Consider the following 13616-nt stretch of genomic DNA (forward strand, 5'->3'; position numbering starts at 1 on the left):
AGAAAATTCCAGAGAACAAGGAAAGCCTATTGTATTTACCCACAGTTTTACTTACCATGTATTTCCTTTTTTCCTGGTGTTCCAAGGTAACTTCTTAATTTGTTTCTTTACTGGTTAAAGAACTTCCTTTAGCCATTCTTTTAGGATGAGCTTCTTGGCAACAAATTCTCTTAGTTTTCCTTCATTGGAGAATATCTTGACTTCTCCTTAATTTTTGAAGGATATTTTTGCTGAATATAGGATTTTTTTTTTCAGCACTTGAAAATACTGTGTCACGTCCTTCTGGTCTCCATGGTTTCCGATGAAAAATCTACTGTTGTTCTAATTGTTTTTCCCCTATAGGTAGGATACTGTTTTTCTCTGCTGCTTTCAAAAAATTTTTGTTTAGTTTTAGTTTTCAGAAATCTAATTATAAGTATTTTTGAGTAGCTTTATTTGCATTTGTTCTATCTTGATCATCTGCCCTTTTCCTGATCCTCTGGCTAAGAGAGCAGACTTTTGGTTGGGGTTTCCTTTGTCTGTACTTGCTGGAATTTCAGATTTCTGGATTCTTCAGCTCCAAGTCTGGGATTTATGAGGCCAAAAAGAAAACACTGGAAATTCACCATCATGTTGTTCCTTGGGTCTCAACATACCTAGCTGGTTTTCCTTCTTCTATCTACCTTTCAAAGTTTTCTTATGTTTGTTTCATATTTAATTTCCAGAGTTTTTAGTTGAGTTTAGTGGGAAGAACAGGGGAAAGTACATCTGCTGTATCTTCCTGCAAGTGGAAATATATATCTCTTTCTTTTTAATAAAAAAATAAAAATAAAAATAAATCTTGAAGGTCACTTCTAAGAGCTGAGGTTCACAGGAGTAGTCTCTCCTACCTCTACATGCATTGCTAATATCCTAGAGAAAAATGTGTGGTTGGGTCATAAAATATCCCAAATGAGTTACCAATCAATATGGCCAACATGAGGAATACTGAAATTAAGGTAGGAGAGAAATGGGGTGGTGAATTTGAGAGCCTAGAAAGCAAGTCAGAATAGTAAATAGGGAGTGGGATGGCTTAATTTGGAAAATGGAAGAGGAGCTTTTAGGGGCTTCAAGTTCTCCTTTCATGAATAAGCAAGGTGGGGTTTTTTGTGTGTTTTTTTGTGTGTTTTTGTTGTTTGTTTTTAAAGATTTGGACAGCAATAAATACTAGCCCAGGCTCCAGGAAGCACCATCCATAATGCTGCCTTGACTCATCCTTGGCAAGAGCCAGACACACACCTTAGCCTAGTCATTGTTCAATTCTAGCAAATTCATATAACCTACATCCCCCAAAGAATGAAATCAGAAACCCCAAAGCACACTTGGGCTGTACCTCCCTGGTCTTCTCCTATCTCTCCCTGGCATCTTCATCCAAACTTCAGTTCAAAAATTGACTTCTACTTGAATCCCTTCTTTTGGATTGAGATCTTTCACTGCATCTGTTTTTCTGAAGAAACTGTGAGTATTTATAGTGATCTATTAGATCTCTAGATACAGAAAACTATGAGATGGCAAACAAGCAATGTTCTTGTTAGGCACTGTTAAATTTATATTTGGGACTGCCGTGCAACCTGATTCACACTTATCATGGGCACTCCACTCAGCTTAATTGACCAGTTTCCCTTCTCAGGTTAACCCTGTGGCCCTTTCACATTATGGAATGGAAAGATGAGGCCCAGAAGCCAGCCAGACATCTGATGGTGCCTACAACAACAGGTCTTTAGAGCATTACTTCTCATTCCATGTTTTTCCTTGCTCCAAAGCTATTAATGGTGTTTCCACTGTCTTCTCTAGGTCTGATTACTTCATAATATCACCGTAACTTGGTTTATGCTATCTCAAAATTTGCCTTATTCTGGAAGTTTCTTCATCCAAATTTTCTTAGTACCTGTAACCAAGGCAGCTCTTGTTCTGGAAACCTCTGCTAAAGGGATGGGATTTGGTTAATGCATATGATGCCAATCCTCCCTTAATAAGCCAGGAAACACTTTCCCTCTGAACCTGGGATGCAAGCATGGAATCCTTCTCAGCACAATTCTCGAAATATACTTTGCAAGTTAATCTGCATTGCAATTCCTGCCCTTTGAGAGCTACGGCCTTTTGCCTCTAACTATGTTCTAGGAAAGTGTCCTATCCATTGATGTCTACGCTTCCAAAATATCTAATCTTTTTACCATTCACTCCGTTTGCCACAACCAAACTGTATTTATCAGTGGAGATCTCTTCATATGGGAAGATATCCAAAAAGCTCTCCTAGGAGCAAAATTACCACTGATGTGTAGAAAAAGTAAAGAATTCAAATAGATAAGTTAATCAGTAAGAAAACAAATAAATAAGATGGATTTATTTCTTCTAAACCATACCAGTTTGCGGAGCGCCTGGGTGGCTCAGTTGGTTAAGTGTTCGACTTCAGCTCCAGTCATGATCTTGCAGTCTGTGAGTTCGAGCCCCGCGTCGGGCTCTGTGCTGACAGCTCGGGGCCTGGAGCCTGCCTCGATTTCTGTGTCTCCTTCTCTCTCTGCCCCTCCCCTGCTCATGCTCTGTCTCCCTCTGTCTCAAAAATAAATAAAAACATTAAAAAAAATTTTAAACCATACTAATTTGCTTATCTACCTTGCTTACTGATTAGACTGGGTTGGGATCACAGATAATAGCAGGTATTATGGATGGAGTCAAGGTGCTATTTTGGACAGGGCAAATATTCTACTAATGAAGAAGGATCTGACTCCTGTAATTCTTCCTTGCATTTACCAAGTGTATTCTTAATTAATTAATTTATTTTTTGATGTTTATTTAATTTTGAGAGAGAGAGAGAGAGAGAGAGAGAGAGAGTGAGCCTGGTAGGGGCAGAGAGGGAGACACAGAATCCAAAGCAGAGTCCAGGCTCCAAGCTGTCAGCACAGAGCCCAACACAGGACTTGAACTCACAGACCATGAGATCGTGACCTGAGCTGAAGTTGAATGGTTAACGAACTGAGCCATCCAGGCTCCTCTGTATTCTTAATTAAAAAAAAAGAAAGAAACATACAAAGATTTCCTTTAATGACTTTGTATACACTCTATAATAGAAACAAACGTTTACATATTGTCTTAGTTCAGGCTGAATAATATTACACTGTATGGACACGCTACTATTTGTTTATCCATTCATCAGTCAGTGGACACTTAAGTTGTTTCCACTTTGGGGCTATTATCAACAATGTTCCTATGAACATTCATGTACACATATTTGCGCTAACATATATTTTCAATTCTCTTGGGTATATATTTAGAAATGGAATTGAGGCATCATAAGATAACTCTTTAACCATTTGAAGAACTGCTAACCTGTTTTCCAAAGTGGCTGCACCATCTTATATCCCCACCAGCAGCGCAGAAGGTTATCCACGTCCTTGTCAACACTTATTATTTCCTGTTTTTTTTTTTTTTTTTTTTATAGTGGCTATCCTAATAGGTTTGAGGTGGTATCTCATTGTGGAATTTTTTTTAATTTTTAAAAATTATTTATTTATTTTGAGAGAGACAGAGCGCAAGTGGGGAAGGGGCAGAGAGAGAGATAGAGAGAGGATCCCAAGCAGACTCCACGCAGTCAGTGCACAGAGTCTGATTTGGGTCTCGAACCCACAAAACTTCCAGATCATGACCTGAGCTGAAGTCAGAAGCCCAACCAACTGAGCCACCCAGACGCCCCTCATTGTGGTTTTAATTTGCATTTGCCTGATGGCTAATCATGTTGAACATCTTTCCATGTGCTTTACAGGTCATCTGTATATTTTCTTTGGAGAATTAAGTATTCAGATCCTTCACCCACTTTTAAAATTGGGTCATTTATCTTTTTATTATTGAATTTTAGGTGTTGTTTCTATATTCTAGATACAAGTTCCATATCATATACGATTTATAATATTCCCCCATTCTGTGTCTTTTCACTTTCTTGATGGTAAGATGTGTTTCTTTTTTTTTTTTTCAACGTTTATTTATTTTTGGGACAGAGAGAGACAGAGCATGAACGGGGGAGGGGCAGAGAGAGAGGGAGACACAGAATCGGAAACAGGCTCCAGGCTCTGAGCCATCAGCCCAGAGCCCAACGCGGGGCTCGAACTCCCGGACCGCGAGATCGTGACCTGGCTGAAGTCAGACGCTTAACCGACTGCGCCACCCAGGCGCCCCGGTAAGATGTGTTTCTAAGGTAATTATCCATTTAAACCAAATTGCTATTTATTATTTGATAAATTTAAAGTTATTGGCATAAGCTATATTAATTAAATATAGATTAATTATTAATCAAATATATCCAAATAAATATTGGTATAACCCTCTTATGAGGATATTATTAATTAATATAGGATCTGTAATGAAGACTTCTCTTTCTGTCTCATATTGGTAATTTTTGCCATCTCTCTCTTTTTTTAATTAGTCCCAAGTGTTTATCAATTTTATTAATATTTTCAAAAAATTAACTTTTAGTGATGTCAATTTTTCTCTATATTAAATTTGTTTTCTATTGATTTCTGCTGTAGCTTTATTATTTCCTTCCTTCTACTTTCTTTAGGTTTGCCTTGCTGTTCTTTTTTATAGTTCCTTGGAAGTTTAGAAAAATGATATTTAACCTTTCTTCTTTTCTGGTATGCATTTAAGGTTCTGAATTTCCTCTAGGCACTGCTTTTGCTGAACTCAACAATTTGAGTAAATCATGTGCTCACTATCAGCTCAAATATTTTGTAATTTCTGTGTTAATTTCTTAGTTCATCTATGAACATTTTATAAATCTCTTTGTTTTTTTTCCTCTTAATCACACGTTTCCCTTTCACTGCCTAACTTCTTTTCTCTCTTTTCTCCTGCTATATTATCATTCTTTTTTCCCCCTTCCAATAGCATTATATGGCATTTGGCATATTGCAAGATAAATTTTTACTTTTAGGAGAAAGTTAAAATCTTCTCTCTGGGATACTATGCTAATTTTTCATACTCTCATCTGGTTGGAGTTAGGTCACTTGAAAGTCTTCCCTAGAAGGAATCCCCAGTGGAATTATATACCCTACTAATTGTTGGGAAACAATAATTGAAAGATTCCATTATTTCCCTCTTTCTAGGAGCTACCATTTTGGGTGCAGCTGCAGGAAGTTTCTCGAATACTATCCTTAAGAAAGCCGCATTGGTTCTTAGGTATTATATTTCAGTGCAATGTAACCTCTTACTTATTTTCTTGTATAGATGCTTTTTAAAAAGTAATTTACTGTCTGTTTAGGAAATCATTGCACTGGATCAGTGTTTAGGTGTATTTATTTCTGCCATCACTAACCATAACACCAACTTTTCTGCTATATACAAGAAATTCCTTTCTTTGTTTTTAATACTAAATGCTCTAAACCATAATATTCACTTTTTATTCTTTTCTTGACCTTAGAAGAGTAGATAGAAAGCTGTTGTTGCAAGTAGAACATATGACCATAGAAAGAAAAATTATTCTTAAGTTTTTACTTTTTAGTTTTAAGTGTTTTTAATTCCAGTTAGTTAACATGCAGTATAATATTAGTTTCAGGTGTACAATTTAATGATTCAACACTTACATACAACACCCAGTGCTAATCACAAGTGCACTCCTTAATCCTCATCACCTGTTTAACCCATCCACCACCCACCTCCCCTCTGTTAACCATCAATTTGTTCTCTATAGTTAAGAGTCTGCTCCTTGGATTGCCTCTATCTCTCTCTGTCTCTCTCTCTTTTCCCTTATGCTCACTTGTTTTGTTTCTTAAATTCCACATATGAGTGAAATCATATGGTATTTGTCTTTCTCTGACTAATGTATTTTGCTTAGCATAATACTGTTTAGCTCCATGCACATAGTTGCAAATGGCAAGATTTCATTCTTTTTTTGTGGCTGAGTGATATTCCATTATATACCACATCTTTATCCATTCATTAGTTGATGGACATCTGGGCTTTTAAAAACCAGCTATCTTGGGATTTCTTTTAAATGAGCAGAGGGAGCCCTGTGGCTCATTTGTTTACTGGTTGTGTGAATTTTCCACTTACCCTGCCTGAACTTTAGTTTTATAATCTGAAAAATAAGGATAACAATACCTCCAACTCAAGATTATTGTTTAATATGAGAACAATTAATATTAAGTATTAGGAGAGTTCCTTGCATATAGTAATTTTATGGGACCACAAGAGAAGTGACCATAGATAACAATGTCAAGTAAAAAGAAAGCAAGCTATTTTAGTACTGAGTTAACAGTTCACGTTTGAACTTTGAAAATTCCAGACTTTAGACTTCATAATAGGGATTGACATAACACTGAATCTATGTCAATGTAATAGAAAATCCCACATGTCAAAAACAAAAAAACATAGTTGATAAGAAAGGTTGGATACAGGCACATATGAAGATCAATATAAACTCATAACTTTTTTAAAAAGCACTATCTTTTACACCTCTATCTCTAACATTTTCAGCATTTTTGCCTACCACCAACTCTCCTGTGCACCTGGAATTAACATTAAAGATCTCCTTTTAAGGTCAAAGTTTTTGTTCTTAGGATTACCTTTTTATAGGCTTTATATTTGTTTTCCTCTTTTGCATATTATCCACTCATGACCTTTCACAGACTCACCTTTTTCATCAATCCTTTAAAAATAATAATTATTTTTTAATGTTTATTTTTGAGAGACAGACAGAGTGTGAGTGGGGAAGGGGCAGAGAAAGAGGGAGACACAGAATCCGAAGCAGGCTTCAGGCTCTGAGCTGTCAGCACTGAGCCTGACACGGATCTCAAACTCATGAATGGTGAGATCATCACCTGAGCCCAGGTTGGATGCTTAACTGACTGACCACCCAGGCACCCCCAAAATAATAATTATTAATATTGGGGTTGTTTTTGCTCCTCATATTATCAGAATTTGGCCAATAGGAATATTTAAGAGACTCCAGATTTTTGTTTTTAGTACTGTTCTCCAATAAAATCAATCAGGAAATATTGGAGAAAAGGAATCATCAGGAAGAGTCTGAGACCACTTATTAAAAAGAAATGTCTAATCATTGCTTAAAGTACAAAAGAGATGTTCCAGGTCTCTGTGGGAGTGGTGGGGATGCTAATAAATGACTGATAGAGGAGTTAAAAGTCTGGTCCCTTGAGCCTCAAGTTGAGAAAACTCTTAGTATAATTTGTACTCTAAAGGGCCCACTTCCATTATTCAAGTAAAAGTCAGATTTAACCTGAGACCACATCATTGAACAGTCTGTCCTCTTCTCTATCCTTCTTCCTTCTGTCTCTTTTAGTTTTTTCCTGAAGTACATTCTTTTATTTTTTCCCAAGTTTTTACTTCAATTCCAGTTAGTTAATATACAATGTAATATTAGTTTCATAATTACATAATACTATTATGTAGAATTTAGTGATTCATTACTTACATACAAGAGTGAGTGCTCATCATAAGCGCACTTTTTTATTTTTTATTTTTTTATTGTTTTATTATTTTTTTAAGGTTTATTTATTTTTGAGACAGAGAGAGACAGAGCATGAACGGGGGAGGATCACAGAGAGGGAGACACAGAATCTGAAACAGGCTCCAGGCTCTGAGCTGTCAGCACAGAGCCTGACGCGGGGCTCGAACTCATGGACCACAAGATCATGACCTGAGCCGAAGTGGCCGCTTAACCAACTGAGCCACTCAGGTGCCCCGCAAGTGCACTCTTTAATCCTCATCACATATTTAACTCATGCCTCACCCACCCACATCCTTTCCAGTAACCATCAGTTTGTTTTCTGTAGTTAAGAGTCTGTTTCTTGGTTTGCCTCTCTTTCTTTTTTTTTTCCATGTTTAAAAAATTAATTAATTAATTTCTTAAAATTTACATCCAAGTTAGTTAGCATATAGTGTAAAAATGATTTCAGGAGTAGAATCCAGTGATTCATCCTGTACATATAACACCCAGTGCTCATCCCAACAAATGTCCTCCTTAATCCCCCTTGTTAATTTAGCCCATGCCCCCCCAAAACCTGCCCAGCAACCCTCAGTTTGTATTATGTATTTAAGAGTCTCTTATGTTTTGTCCTCCTTCCTATTTTTATATTATTTTTGCTTCCCTTATGTTCATCTGTTTTGTATCTTAAATTCCACATATGAGTGAAGTCATATGACATCTGTCTTTCTCTGACTTATTTCACTTAGCATAATATACTCTAGTTCCATCCATGTTGCTGTAAATGGCAAGATTTCGTTCTTTTTGATTGCCAAGCAATATTCCATTGTATATATGTGTGTATGCATGTGTGTGTGTGTGTGTGTATCACATCTTCTGTATCCATTCATCAGTTGATGGACATTTGGGCTCTCTCCATACTTGGGCTATTGTCAATAGCACTGCTATAAATATTGGGGTACATGTGCCCCTTCGAATCAGCACACCTGTATCCTTCGGATAAATATCTTGTAGTGCAATTGCTAGGTCATAGGGTAGTCCTATTTTTAATTTTTTGAGGAACCTCCATACTGTTTTCCAGAGCTGTTGCACCAGTCTGCATTCCCACCAGCAGTGCGAAAGAGATCCTCTTTCTCCGCATCCTCGCCAACATCTGTTCTTGCCTGAGTTGTTGATGTTAGCCATTCTGACAGGTATGAGGTGATATTTCATTGTGGTTTTGATTTGTATTTTCCTGATGATGTGTGATGTTTAACATTTTTTCATGTGTCTATCAGCCATTTGGATGTCTTCTTTGGAAAAGTGTCTGTTCATGTCTTCTGCCCATTTCCTCACTGGATTATTTGTATTTTGGGTGCTGAGTTTGAGAAGTTCTTTATACATTTTAGATACTAACCCTTTATCTGACATGTCATTTGTAAATATCTTTTCCCATTCCGTTGGTTGCCTTTTAGTTTTGTTGATCGATTCGTTTGCAGTGCAGAAGCTTTTTATCTTGATGAGGTCCCAATAGTTCATTTTTGCTTTTGTTTCCCTTGCCTCCAGAGACATGTTGAGTGGGAAGTTGCTGCGACCAAGGTCAAAGAGGTTTTGACTACTTTCTCCTCTAGGATTTTGATGGTTTCCTGTCTTACATTTAGGTCTTCCACCCATATTGGTTTTTTTTTTGTGTGCATGTGGGTTGGTGTAAGAAATTGGTCCAGTTCATTCTTCTGCATGTTGCTGTCCAGCTTTCCCAACACCATTTGTTAAAGAGACTACTTTTATTCCATTGGATATTCTTTCATGCTTTGCCAAAGATGAGCTGGCTGTATGTTTGTGGGTCCATTTCTGGGTTCTCTATTCTGTTCCACTGATCTATATGTCTGTTTTTGTGCCAATACCATACTTTCTTGATGATTACAGCTTTGTAATACATCTTGAAGTCCGAAATTGTGATGCCTCCAGCCTTGGTTTTCTTTTTCAGGATTGTTTTGGATATTCAGGGTCTTTTCTGGTTCCATACATATTTTAGAACTGTTTGTTCTAGCTCTATGAAGAATGCTGGTGTTATTTTGATAGGTAATGTATTGAATATGTAGATTACTTTGGGTAGTATTGACATTTTTAACAGAAATTGATCTTCCAATCCATGAGCATGGACTATTTTTCCTTTTTTTGTGTGTCTTCTTCAATTTCTTTCATAAACTTTCTATGGTTTTCAGTGTATAGGTTTTTCATCTCTTTGGTTAGGCTTACTCCTAGGTATTTTATGGTTTTTGGTGTAATTGTAAATGGGATCAATTCCTTGACTTCTCTTTCTGCTGCTTTATTATTGTTGTATAGAAATGTAACCGATTTTTGTACATTTATTTTATATCCTGAAACTTTGCTGAATTCATGGATCAGTTCTAACAGATTTTTGGTGGACTCTTTTGGGACTTCCACATAGAGTATCATGCCACCTGTGAAAAGTGAAAGTTTGACTTCCTCCTTGTCAAATTGGATGGCTTTTATTTCTTTGTATTGTCTGATTGCTGAGGCTATGACTTCCAACACTATGTTGAATAACAGTGGTGAGAGTGGACATCTTTGTCTTGTTCCTGACCTTAGGGGGAAAGCTCTCAGTTTTTCCTCATTGAGGATGATATTAGCAGTGGGTCTTTCATATAAGGCTTTTATGGTCTTGATGTATGATGCTTCTATCCCTACTTTCTTAAGGGTTTTTATCAAGAAAGGATGTTGTATTCTGTCAAATGTTTTCTCTGCATCTATTGAAAGGATCATGTGGTTCTTATTCTTTCTTTTATTAATGTGATGTATCACATTGATTGATTTGTGAATATTGAACCAGCCCTGCATCCCAGATACAAATCCCCTTTGATCATAGTGAATAATTCTTTTAATGTATTCTTGGATGGTTGACTAGTATCTTGTTGAGAATTTTTGCATCCATGTTCATCAGAGAGATTGGTCTGTAGTTCTCCTTTTTAGTGGGGTCTTTGTCTTGTTATGGAATGAAGGTAATGCTGGCCTCGTAGACTGAGTTTGGAAGCTTTCCCTCCATTTCTATTTTTTGGAACAGCTTCAAAAGAATAGGTGTTAACTCTTCTTTAAATGTTTGGTAGAATTCCCCTGGAAGCCATCTGGCCCTGGATTCTTGTTTTTTAGAAGATTTTTGATCACTAACTCAACTTCTTTCTGGTTACGGGTGTGTTCAAATTTTCTATTTCTTCCTGTTTCAGTTTTGGTAGTTTATATGTTTCTAGGAGTTTGTCCATTTCTTCCAGATTGTCCAATTTGTGGACATATAATTGCTCATAATATTCTCTTATTATTGTTTGTATTTCTGTAGTGTTGGTTATGATCTCTCCTGTTTCATTCTTGATTTTATTTATTTGGGTCCTTTCCTTTTTCTTTTTTATCAAACTGGCTAGGGGTTTATCAATTTTGTTACTCCTTTCAAAGAACCAGCTCCTGGTTTCATTGATCTGTTCTACTGTTTTTTTTTTATTTCCATAACATTGATATCTGCTCGAATCTTTATTATTTCCTGGCTTCTGCTGGTTTGGGGTTTTATTTGGGAAGCACATTCTTTTAATAAATCACCTGCACCTGAATTCCTGTCTCAGATTCTGCTCCTAAAAAACACCACCCATGACACATTGATATTAGAAATGGGATGCAGACTATAAGGATGGTGTTCAGCAGTTGAATCACCTACTGACAGTGAGGACCTCAATGTTCTTGGTAAGTGGCATATGGTAGATCCTGTTATGCTGAAGCAGTAAAATTATCAAGGCTTTCCAATTGTGGCTAATTGGGATGGGATCTAGAAGGGGATGCATTGACTTGTACCATCTCTGGCATTTGAGATGTATGAGGAAAGTGGAAATTATAAAGATTGTGGAATTGCATAGCTGTTGCTGAACATCAGTGCTTTAAATGAAAAAAAAATGATAGGCTAAGGATGATCACTCATCAGTTCAAAGCAAAGTGTGCTTTTCTTTGTACTAAAGACCGTAATAAATATCATTTAAAGAAGTGCTCATTAGTTATGACCTAATCTTAAGAGTAACAGGATTTTAGAAAATACTGCATTATCAACCCTGGAAAATTTCCTATGCCAAAGCCATGGTCCTGAGATGGAAGGAGTGGTCCTGAGATGGGGGGTTACTCTTCTTAACCTTAATGTCCTAGGTTAAGGATTCTGGGTGGATCCAGTCAGAACTTTGAACCCCTGGTATGTTTAAACCCTGTGAGCCTGCAGAAATGTCCCACTCATTCTTCTTGGAAGATAGGCACTACTTTGCTTGAATAACATGCAGATGTTTCCAATAGGCAGGTGGCTTATGAGACAATGCCTGCCATTCTCAGGATCTGCCACCAACCCTTGACCTGGCAACCACACCAATAACTAGAGTCAAATCTCAGCATAACTGGGTAGCATCAGGTCGGCTAATGTAAGAGACAGGTGAGCTATAATGAGCACCTCAATAACATGCAGCCGCAAGAATCAGGATTGTTTGCAAGGAAGTTAGTCCTGACGATGCTGAATCAAGGACAGCAAAATATAAAGCAGAATAAGGGAGAGTTTACTGATATAGAAGCACTCTCCCATGACATTTGGTTTAACACTCTGGCAATGATCTAATTTTAAGTTTATTTATTTACTTTGAGATGGTGGGGGGGGGGGGAGGAGCAAGCTGGAAAGGGGCAGGGAGAGGGAGAGAAAGAGAATCCTAAGCAGACTCTGCACTGCCAGCATGGAGCCCTATGAGGGGTTCGAACTCATCAACTGCAAGATCATGACCTTAGCTGTAATCTAGAGACAGAAACTTACTGACTGAGCCACCCAGACACCCCTCTGGCAAGGATCTTGACATGCAGTTCTAATAAGTTGCTGGCATGGCCCTTAGAATCTTGGAAAAAGCAATGGCCTGTGCTAAATGAAGTGGAAAATTCAACAGCTAATTATGTTCCTCATATGGCCCTGAGGACATTCAATTTACCAAGATAATAAATGCATTGGTGAGGTGGCCAGCAGCAGTAGGGAGAAGCTCACTAGTGCCTGTACTCAGTAAGAAGGGGCTGACAACAAGAGACTGTGGCACAATAGGCTCATGTCATATCTTGCTGTTTCCAAGTTTGAGCCCCGCATTGGGTTCTGTGCTGACAGCTTAGAGGGTGGAGCCTGTTTCAGATTCTGTATCTCCCTCTCTCTCTCTCTCTCTCTCTGCCCCTCCCCAGCTTGCACTCTTTCTCTCTCTCTCTCTCTCAAAAATAAGTAAACATTAAAAAAATATATAACAATGGTACGATCTTGTAATAGTAGAGGGCAGGTGGAAGCATCTAATTGTCAGAAGCAAGAGAGGTATAATTATTCTCTTGAGCAGTGAGGATAGAAAGGCAGCCAGAGAAGCCTGACCCATGGTGAACTATGGAGATGATTAACAGCTCATGTATCTAGAAGCAAGGCTGATAGGGATCCAACAAGGGTGTTGCTTAATATATACAATAATCAATGATATCCATCACTTGATGAGCAAAAGAGTAAGGTAACCTACCCCAGTGGGAAGATATAATCCTTTGTGTAGTTTCCAGACCTGAGACAGTTGTCAAACTTAGAATCCATCAGTTAAAGAAGAGGCCAGGTCCCTTGAGGAAGAACACCGAACATTGCAAAATGATAGCAAATGTATACTATAGTGATGTCCCCAGTCCTTCTCCCAAAAGACTTTCCTCAGGTCATTATAAACTGAAGGGAATACATAGGAGATTTTGAGGCATATTGGATACAAGGTCTGAATGAATATGGAGCTGAATACCCAATGACCCAAAATGTTATTATGACACATCTGTTAAATAAGGAAAGAGGTCAGGTAATAAGTGGAGTCTTGGACCAAATCCATGACACTGTGAGTCCATTAGTTCCCAAAACAGAAAGAAGTATAGAATGACTTAATGGTCCTTTCTCTGGTAACTAAACACCTAATTGGAATGGACATACCCTCATATTGGCTTCCTGACCTATGAAAGAAGACCTGTTATAATAGAAGAGGCCAAATGGAAACCTTGGGAATTGTTCTTCCTACACTTGGAAGACTGTAAAATCAAAAACAATACTGTTTCAAGGGAGAATGGCAGAGATTATTACCATCTTCAAAGACTTGACCTATATAAGCTTGGT

This window comes from Felis catus, chromosome B3 (assembly GCF_018350175.1).
Source record: "Felis catus isolate Fca126 chromosome B3, F.catus_Fca126_mat1.0, whole genome shotgun sequence".
NCBI lineage: Eukaryota > Metazoa > Chordata > Mammalia > Carnivora > Felidae > Felis > Felis catus.